Raw genomic sequence first — 10,832 nt, 5'->3', positions numbered from 1 at the left:
TGCCCAAACTGACCATTGTTACAGAGCTAGGCACCTGTCATGTAAGTCAGTGCCCACAGGAGGGAGCTCAGCATCCATGGGTGGCTGAAAAAGGGTGATGTACACCATTGAGTTACTAGGGGGAGCTCTGGGCACTAATCCAGTGAGGAGGATTTAGGAAAACAAGGCTTGAAATACAACTCCCAGGAGGCTTAGGGGCTGGGGACCGGTCCTTTGGAGCTCTAGTGAGCTGGAGAGAAACCCTGAGTTGGAATCCTGTAAGCTAGGAGGGAGGGTGTTCCAGGCTAGAGTGCTCTAGAACAGTGGTTCCCAACCCTGTCCTGGAGGACCACCAGCCAGTCGGTTTTTTGGGAAAGCTATAATGAATATGCATGAGAGAGATTTGCATATAATGGAGTTGACAGGCATGCAAATCTGCCCCATGCATATTCATTAGAGCTATCCTGAAAATCTGACTGGCTGATGGTCCTCCAGGACAGGGTTGGGAACCACTGCTGTATAAAAGCAGGCTGGCTAGAATAGGAAGGAGGACATGAAAGGAAATAGAACCCTGCCTGGACATATTGAAGAGGTCATTGGAGGACAGCAGGTTCTGCAGGCAGAAGGTAAGACTTGACAGGACAGAACTCTGAAACAATGGTACCAAGAGACTGTGTACAGAATGGAAGTGTCTATTTGTAGACATGCAGTAATGCTGAGAAGGGGTAGAATTTTACTATGCTATTTTATTTCCTTTTAGTTATCAGCTGGGGTGGAGGATGACATAGGTGAGAAGTGTTATGAAATGTGTGTCATCCAGGGTATGGAGAGCAAATAACTAAAAGTAAAAACTCCCTAGTCTGACTTAGAGCGAGTACTGCAGGAGCCTGAGTATGTGGTCAGGAACAAGCATTTGCATATACAAATAAGGCTAAGGATTATCTTTATAAGTCTTGTTCTCCTGTGGAGAAAAGAGAGCAAGCAAAGATGTGATGCTTCAGAGATTCCAGAAAGCCAGGCTGTGTTGTACAAAGTGAATTTCTGATAAGGAGAAGGGTATAGAGATACCTGGCAATAAAGACCTTTGGAAGGAATTACAGTACTAACCCAAGATCTTGAGTTTTCTTGCTTAGAGGCAAAGACTCTCCCTGTAAAAGGTTAGATAGCTATGTCTGCTGGTAGCTTGAGAAGGTTGAGCTGGTCCAAGATCTACGAAAGTCTTAGAAACTTTCATCCAATTAAGACTGGTGCTAGATCCAAGTTAGGTTCCTTGGCAGTTTCTTCCTAACTTATAAGGAGTGAGTCTAGATCTTACCATACCAGATAATCACTGACTCCCTCTCACTCCTCATACCTGTTTGTATGAGAGCTTTATATGTTATGGCCAGTCCTAGTAGAGAAGAAAGCAAGTCTCTAGAGTAGCCTAGTGGGTGGTGTAGTTAACCATAGAGATGAGGACTCAGGCCCATATCCCACTTTACAGAATGACACGGGGACTGTTTCCCATGGCAAACCTGCAGGAACAGAGAAAAAATTGGCCGTTTGCTGCTGGTACGGGAACAAGGCTTTTCACCACCCCATGGAGCGGTAAATGGCTTTGTCCCTGTAGTAAAGGATCTGCTACGAGTTTCCTCCCTCCCATCCCTCCTGACCAACTGACTTCCCTCGTGATCATGGGTCCAGCAGCCCCCCTTGCAAATCCAGCAGCCCCCCTCCCTTGCACCCTCCCACCTGATCGCAGGTCAAAACCAGCAAAAAAACAAAAACCCTGGACTCCCCTGGGTTGGCCCCTTTGCGCCTCCTACCCCAGGTCTACTAGCCTCTTAGAAGCTTCGTCAATGAAGAGGCAATATCACAGGCCTCCTACATCCCAAGCAAACAAAATTATATATCAAAGCATCCCAATGGCATGTTTGTGTGCTTTATATTATTTTTGAAGATGGTAAAAAAAGATAGATGAACTAAGGGCAAACACATCTAGAAATAACCAATTTCTCTACCCAATTTTTGGGCACACTTCCAAAAAAGCCTAAACACGGATTTAGACATCATATCGAAAATGTCCCTCTATGTCAGTCTGCATTTTTGATATAGTAGAAGCAGGATAGCTCTTGGTAAAATCACATGACTTTCAGATTTCGGTTGAATATGGCCTTATTTAAAATGCCATAAGATGGGTCATCTTGCACTTTGTATCTGCAATTTTTCTTTGAGTTTTTATATTCAAGGTAACAACATACAGTCACGGTGTCAAGAGTAACTTCAGCTTAATGGAAAAAAATAAACAAGAATATAGGCTGTGTAAAGAAGAGAAAGCAGGAATGTGGAGCAGCTGAAGCTTTTGGTAGAACAAGAATTCACTGGCAGTCAACCGAATAACTGAGAAAGCTTTTAAAGAGGTGATGAAACCAGGGGATCAGGGAGGTGTGGTAGGGAAGGAATTATGGACTTAGCTCACGCCTTTTATCAGTAGTATTTCAAGGTGAGTTACAATCAGGTATAGTAGGCATTTTTCTGTCCCCGCAAGGCTTGTAATCTAAGGTTGTACTTGAAGCAATGGAGGTTTATATGACTTGCCCAAAATCAACCAGGCTTCTCTAGTTCTCTTCCTGCTTCTTTAAAATACTGATTCACATGAAACATTAAGGAAGTTGGATATTATGGGCATGGACCAAATGCCTGCAAATTGAGTGGTGCTTGGGTTAAAAGGTAGGTTAGAAACATAGAAACATGATGGCAGATAAAGGCCAAATGGCCCATCTAGTCTGCCCATCCACAGTAACCATTATCTCTTTCTCTCTCTGAGAGATCCCACATGCCTATCCTAGGCCCTCTTGAATTCAGACACAGTCTCTGTCTCCACCACCTCTTTTAGGAAACTGTTCCATGCATCTACCACCCTTTCTGTAAAAAAAGTATTTCAGATAAAAAAAAGGACTCCTTACATAGTTTCAAATATTTGCAATTTTTTTTTACTTTTAATATGAAAATATATTAGTATTATGGGTTTGTTTCTTAGCTAATTCATAATTTGTGTTCCATGTGTCCTCTTTCAACCTTGACACATTCACAAGTCTTCAACGCCACTAAGCTGTTGGCTCACTGAATTCTGGGAGTTCATTAATTAAGAGCTCAACTGTATTGTGAGCTTGACGCCCTGGAGCTCCAGCCTGTTGAAAAGTCAAATACTCAGAAATGTCTAGAATTTCAGGCAGAAGTTTCTGCTGAAGTAGGTCATTTTGGGTTATTTGGAAAAATGCTGAAGGTCCAATTTTTTCCACACACCATGTAGAAGGTGCTGCTTAAGAGTGTTCACTCTATTAGTAGTGGAGGAGTGGCCTAGTGATTAGAGAGCTAGCTCAGCAGCCTGAGGTTGTGAGTTAAATTCCTACTGCAGCTCCTTAAATCACAAGTCACTTAACACTTTATTGCCCAAGATACAAAATAAGTACCTGTCTAAAACTTGTAAACCACTTTGATTGCAACCACACATTGGGTCCTGAAACAACTCCAGGGGCTCATGAAGAAACTATAGACTGCTCACAGCAACAAGTGTTCTGGGACCATTACACATCCCCCTCTCTAATTTCTAACAGAAAACAAATATACACCTTTAAATGTACAGTATATCTCTATTTTTTAAATTAAAAATATTATTTTTTAATAAATTTTTCTTTTAGATATCACACCCTCCTATAAATGCATTAGTAGATAGTAAAGTTAATAAATCTCTGCAAGGTTGCTTGGAGGAAAAGTCTCAGGGCATGGTCCAGGATTACAAATATCCTCACAAACCTCTGAGTGCCTCCTCACAGACATAAAAACCTCCAAAACGCAGCCTGATATTATCCACTTTATAACAAGTTCCAAATAGATCCAGGTCCATTAAATAATCATACTTTTCTTCAGAACAAAATCTTCAAACACAATCAAAAATCAATCAACTTATCTTGTAATCTCGACAAGTTGTATTTTCAAATATTGGGCTCCAATTTCTTGTATTAAATGGCTAAAACCTCCATGTCGACGATGGCCAGTGTTTCGCTGTAAAAAGCTGAGGAGGCACTCGAAGGTTTAGTGCATCCAGTCCAAGGGGACATAGGGCTAGATTCACTAAACCTCTTTTGCTTCCCTGATCCGTGGCCGATCCATGCAGGCCCGCCGAATTCAGAAAACAAAAAAATTCAAATGAGGGCGATTGGAGGAAAGCCCCACTCTGACTGCACGGATTGCTAGTGTGCGATCCCGATGCATGTGCAGACCTTTTACTAGTCCAGCGAGCCCATGGTTTTAACCCACTTTAAACCCACGGGTTAAAACCATGGGCTCGCAATGAGGGGAAGGGCAGGAGAGTCGGGGCGACAGACAGGAGAGATTCGAGACAAGAGCAGGGTGGCAAGTCAGGGCAGCAGGCAGGAGAGATTCGGGGCAGAGCACGAGATCAGGGCAGGCAGGAGACAACAGGAGATCAGGGCTGAGACAGGGCAGGAGATCGAGGCAGAGAGCAGATCGGGGCAGAGAGCAGGGCGGTAGAAGGCAGGGCAGTCAGAAAGGACCTCAGCGACTGGTCCTCAGCAGTTGCTTCTTGTGTTGATCGGCAAGCTCAGTCAGTTTGCAAGATTTCTGTAGTGAATCGCATCCCTGCCTACTTTGCATGCTGTTCCTCTCATTTGCATGCACGAATCGGAATCAAATCGGAGGAGTAAAATCGGGTCACAAAGGGGTCGCAAACTGATCGGTACACAATCGGTTTGCTTAGTGAATCTAGCCCATAGTCATGGGAAAGGCATTGTGGATCAGGGCATTCCAAATGTGTAAGCACAGTGTTATAGAATACCAGGGTCGCATGTCCATCTTCTGTGTCAGGATTTACACCAGGTTTCAGCAGGCGTAAGTCCTTGCACATAACGGCCCTTTACAGAATTGCACTTAGTGCTGATTTTTTTTTCTCAGTGCCTAAATTTGAGCGCCAGTTATAGAAATGAGCCTAAGATGTGGAAGGGGGAAGGGAATGGTAACACTTGAATACTGCAACCTCAGGATGCATTTGGCTGGTGCTGGTGGCAATGACTCTGGGTACATGCAACTTAATAAGTGTGAATCCCCTTAAAAATAAGTCTCAGTTAAGAAATCCGCACAGGGACAGAAATCAGAGCTTGTTCTATGGGGTCTCTGACTCACATTCATGGAACTAATTAATGTGACAGCACCAGATTAGCCAATTAGATATTTTTACAGGGCATGAGACATGTCTGGCTGCCTCTGTGATAAAAACCAGCATTCATTTTGGTACAAACCTACAGCTGTGCACCAGTGGATCATCTTTTGTAAACTTTCGTAATGCTTAATTGGCTGTGACTCAATAATAGAACCATGTTTCTTTTAAAGATTTGCAGCCTGGTTTACTGGAAGCAATTTAAGCCTGTCTTTTTTTTTTTTTTACAAGACTGCTTCATCCTACATGGCATGACATGTTGTACAACTGGGAAAATGAGTGAGTGAAGCCAACCAGTCTCCTTCACCAAATCTTTGGCCATCCGTACCATTTGCTCAATATGACTGACATGTAATGTAATGGGTGCGTGACAAATCGGTTTTCGTTTTCTAAATGTCTTGGATTCTTCAAGTATAAGTATGACTCCATTATCCAGCATAGTGATATGTGGAATTTCATGCTTGCAAATAATCAATGCCAACACAGAGAGAGATTTATTTACAGAAATTCTCCCAAAAGGGACAACATGTAATCACTTGGAGAGAGAGCAGTTATGAGAAACACTTAGAGGTCAGTATTCAACAGCAAGGCAGCTGTTTAACTTCACACATTGAACTTGGATACTTAAATTAGAGCTATTTCTGGCAATGCTATCATTGTACATGCTGACTTTGAATATCCACATATAACTTTAAATCTGGATTAGAGATGTTTAGACTTACTATTTACCTGCTGGCACTTGGATGTATGAGTTATACCTTCGGTGGCTGAATATTGCACTCAGAAAGTAATTCTAAAAGCTATCTGTGTGCATAAAATACTAATTTACCTGTATAAATGGGTTCTTTCAAAAGTGAGTTATGCCTATAAGATTGCACAGCGCAAGCCGCTGTTTACTTTGTACAATAGGGCATATTTAGAGGGTGGAGTTTGAGCAGAACATAGGTGGGGGTCAAGAGTTGCCAGCAGATTTTTATAAAATACATGGAATCATGTGTATTCTATGCATATACATTACATTTAAGGACCAGATTTGGTAAATGGTAAATTTGGGCACTGAAAAACATGAGTGCTGAGCGCTATTATATATACAGCATGCCAAGTTGAGTAGAATAACACTTAGCCCCAGGGTCCACGCCCAACTTTGGGTATGAGGATTGTCACGGAGCCAGAGGTAAGCCTAGCGCTGGCAACCCAGCATCTGCCTCAGGCGCAAGTATTAACGCTCTTTGAAGGACCACTCTGGAATAAGCACAGCAGAGAAAAAGAAAACCTTCCACCAATAATTGCCAGTTCCAAGTTTTATTATCCAGTTCAATTGCACTGGTTCTAATAGATCCACACTAGCTAATGATGCTTGGAAAAGATTTATCACAAAGTTCTTTACAGCCACTTTTTGCATCAATCAGAAAACAAACAAAAATATTTCCCTTTAAACAGGGTTTCTTTCTCACAGTTCTGCTGCCATGCTTTGCACAGTTCTGGGCAGCCTTCTGGCTTCTAGAACTTATATACAAGAGCCCCTGAGGACCAGCCGGTCCTGGGCTTTAACTCCATGCCTTCTAGGCTTGGCACAATTACTGAATTGAGCCCACTGCGTTTCTTCAGGAAGTTCTCCCCACCTGACTACCTGAATTATAAATACCCTCACTGACCCTTCTTATTTCTGGGCAGTGGGCTGGGATCCATCCTCCCTTGTTTTAATGGTCTAAGATTCTTCTCCCAAAAGTTCCCACTATCAGGGATGTGAAATGTCAGGTCACTGAATCAACTCAGGGCTTTATTTCTCCTTCTAACATTAGTTAGCATTAGCCCATCCCCTACTCATTATGCTTTGCTTGCATACAGGGATTCTGGTTTAATTTCTGTTGCTAACCAATCCTCACATTCACACATCAAACACTCATTCATTATACAGTCCATCATAAGGACAGAAATGTTTCTTCAAAGTACTTTAGACCATTGGTACAGAACAAACTTTTATTCCCTTTCCCCACACAGTACCTTACTGACTCATGCTGCATTCAGACATATGGTCTAAGGCAGGGGTGCCCACACTTTTGGGGCTTGCGAGCTACTTTTAAAATGACCAAGTCAAAATGATCTACCAACAATAAAATTAAAAAAAAATACTGTACGCATAGAATTGTCAATTATCATTCCTATTCCGGGGTTTTTTCAAAGAGGTCAAAGCAGATGACTCTATGCACTGTCACCTCAGTAATAACCATACAAAAATAGACAAATACCCACCCCCCTCCCTTTTTACTAAACCACGATAACAGTTTTTAGCGCAGGGAGCTGCGCTGAATGCCCAGCGCTGCTCTCGACACTCATAGGCTCCCTGCGCTAAAAACCTCTATTGCGGTTTAGTAAAAGGAGACCATATTGTAAAATATAGACAGCAGATATAAATTCAGACACATTTTGATCACTAAATTTAAAATAAAATCATTTTTCCTACCTTGTCTGGTGATTTCATGAGTCTCTGGTTGCACTTTCTTCTTCTGACTGTGCATCCAATCTTTCTTCCCTTCTTTTAGCCTGTTTGCTTCCTCTCCTCCTGACTTCATTCCCCACCCCAAACATTTTCTTCTTCTCTCCCTGCCCTCTCTTTCTTTCTCTCTTCATGCCCCTTTCTTTTTTTCTGTTTCTCTTCTTTCCTTCTGTCTCCCTGCCTGCCCTCTTTCTCCCTCCCTGCCCTCCCCCAAGCCACTGCCACTGCCGCCGGATAACAGGCCCCCAAAGCCGCCCGCCGCCGGCCAAGCTCTCCTTGCTTCGGGCGCACCAGCATTCCTCTCCCCGACGTCAATTTTGCCTTCGGAGAGGAAGTTACGCTGGCCAGAACTTCCTCTCCGAGGCAGAATTGACGTCGGGGAGAGAAAGGCTGATCGGCCCAAGATCGACCTATTGGGAGAAATGCTGCCGGGTCCTGCCTTTGAGGAAACAGAAAGTAGGCAGGACCTGGCAGCAAGAAGAGCAAATCGCAAGCTTCACTGACCTGTCTCCTGCTTTAGCCCGCGAATGGGGCTTTAACATGTGCGTGCCGGCTTCCCTTCTCTCCCCCCCCCCCCCGGACATAACTTCCGGTTTCAGAGGGAAGAGTAGGGAAGCCGGTACAAGCACACGTTAGCCCCACGGAGCATAAATTCTCCAAGCCGGTTGTTTTGTTTTTAAATGTTGAGCAGCGGAGGCAGCAGAATTCAGGAGCAGGCCAGTCAGGAGGGGAAAAAAGAGAAGGGAACCTGCTCTGCGATCGACTGGGGTCGCCTGAGCGAGCGACCTGTCGATCGTGATCGACGTGTTGGGCACCCCTGGTCTAAGGCTTCTGAACTGCAGTCCATTTTATTTCCCTCAGAGATATCTCCCTCTGCTTCCATAAGAGACTCTTCACTCTCTGAAGCTGGGTACAAGCTATTCTCTGGAGCAGCATTTGGCCAGCCTTGCTCATGGAGCTTTTCCCTTTCAATTAGCCTCTGCTTGGAAAGCAAAGTTTTGTCAGCATGGCGGTGCTGTGGGACAAGAAGTTTCCTAGCAGAAGGCAGCAAGACAGAGCTTCTAGCCTTCAGTTCCCTGATCTGTGAGTCATCCTTCCCTCCAGGTTCCTGATTGCCCATGTGCATTCTCAGCTGGCCTTGATTTATCCTGCTGTGGAACTTTCACTGGCGCTCTAACCAAGTTCTGCCTGTCAGCTTTCCTTAACCCTTAACCAGAGAACTAACAGATGGTTTATAAAAGGGATTATAATGGCTTGGAACAGGTATTCTGTTCTTCTGTGCCATCCCTTCTCTGTTCTGTCCTACCTGTCTGATCTTAGCAATGGGAACAGAGTTAATAGGCAGCTTCCTTGGCTTAGGAATAGATATATTTGCTTTAGTGGCAGGGTTTAAAGCAGGTTTTGAACCCGTGACAGGAGCTTCCTTATCACAGGATATACACCAGTGTCTCTCAAACTATGTGCCACGGCACAGTGGTGTGCCCCAAAGAGATTCTGGGTGTGCGAGAGGTTCCAGAATTTTTACTTTATTTTCAAAATTTCCCTTCATAAGTATACACTCGACTAGATGACATATTTCAGACCTTCCTTTTCAATGGGAACCCAATAAAATCAAGTATCTCAGCATATGGTATAGTAACACAATAGACAAAACCATGTCATTGAATAGTAAGTCTATTATCTCTTTAACCACCTCTATCCTCAATTCATGGTCCCCTCTATACCTTACTTGGTGGGGAAGAGCTGAAGCCATTGGCTCCTAAGCTGAACTACATATCTAATGACTCCCTTTCCCTATACATCTGTTTTATTTATTTAAAAAATAGACTCATTAATTAACAAATTTCTATGGAAAAATAAACCACCAAGAATTTCCCTAAAAAAGCTTAAACTTCCCAAAGCTATTGGTGGCATAGGTCTCCCTAATTTTAAACACTATCACTCCTTCTTTCGCCTATCTCAAGCTCTGCTGTAGTTCACTTCTTCACAGAATTGTGACATACCCAGATGGCTTCAACTAGAATCTTCTTTGATTCACCCCTACCCTATCAGGCTACTACCTTTTATGGACAAATTCACCTTCCACACTTCACAGACTTAAAATCCACCTCTCTCCTCTTACGTGATTTCTACAAATTGTTAAATAAAAACACATTGATTTGATATATGTCCCTCTCTGGCACAGTAGCAATTTACAGTTTGATGACTCCTTAATATTCATGAGCAAATGGCAGTCCCATGATTTATGGTCTATCTCACAGCTTATGATCAATCTTGTACTGCCCTCCATGGAATACCTTTTGAAAATACACAAATTACCTCTTTTTACAGTATCTAATTGGTCCATCCTCAAAGAATACATTAGGGGCATTAAGACCTCTTCTTATTACTCATCCAGTTCCAAAAACGTCTCCTTTTTTACTGAAACTGTACTTCTTGGTAACAAAAGGGCCTTAAAAATTTATAAACAATTTTTAAAGCACAATATCAACTTCAACGCCCAACTAGAAAATTATTGGGAAGCAGAACTCAACCTCTAACATACAGACATTGATTGGAACTCATTTTGGACACATTCTTTCCATCCCACGTTAGCAGCGTCCATATCTCAATCTACCTATTTTATCATGCATTAAAGCTTACTAGACTCCAGCTAAACTTGCTAGAGTGATGAAAAATGATGAACTTAACTGATGCTGGTCATGCTCTTCAGCTTTAGGCTCACTACCCCACTCCCTTTTTCACTATCCTAATGTTCATTCCTTCTGGGATACTGTCTGGCTCAAAATAAGAACCATTTTCTCCATTAACAATTCATATCCTATCACATATAAAACTATTATATTAAGATCTCATAACCCTGATCTTCACTTGGTTGAAGAAAACACTAAACTCTTCGACATAATGATTGCAATGGCAATTTATATAATTGTCTGTCATTGGAAGGATAATTCTCAATTGCACTCTGCTGAGTGGTGGAATTATATATGTTCCATTAGAAAATATGAAGATATTTTGGCATCAAAGAACCAAACCCAATTCCACTTTCGAAAAACATGGACTCTGTTAGACAACTTCTGTGATAATATTTGACTTTCCATATATGTATATCATTTTGTCATTGAATTATTATGTATATTG

General features: G+C 42.5%; 1 protein-coding gene across 3 annotated transcripts in view; it reads left to right on the top strand.

Moving 5' to 3' along the window:
- Positions 1-535: 535 nt before the first annotated feature.
- Positions 536-10,832, top strand: part of CARD10 (caspase recruitment domain family member 10) — a 258,903-nt gene continuing 248,606 nt past the window's right edge. For all 3 annotated transcript variants that reach the window (XR_004538001.1, XM_033929903.1, XM_033929902.1), the window contains exon 1: positions 536-605. The gene's annotated coding sequence lies outside the window, so the exon portion shown is untranslated. The remainder of the gene's footprint in view (positions 606-10,832) is intronic.

This window comes from Geotrypetes seraphini, chromosome 2, assembly GCF_902459505.1.
Source record: "Geotrypetes seraphini chromosome 2, aGeoSer1.1, whole genome shotgun sequence".
In the NCBI taxonomy this organism is placed as follows: domain Eukaryota; kingdom Metazoa; phylum Chordata; class Amphibia; order Gymnophiona; family Dermophiidae; genus Geotrypetes; species Geotrypetes seraphini.
Note: the sequence above shows the minus strand (reverse complement) of the source record. Positions and strands in the feature narration are given on the sequence as shown.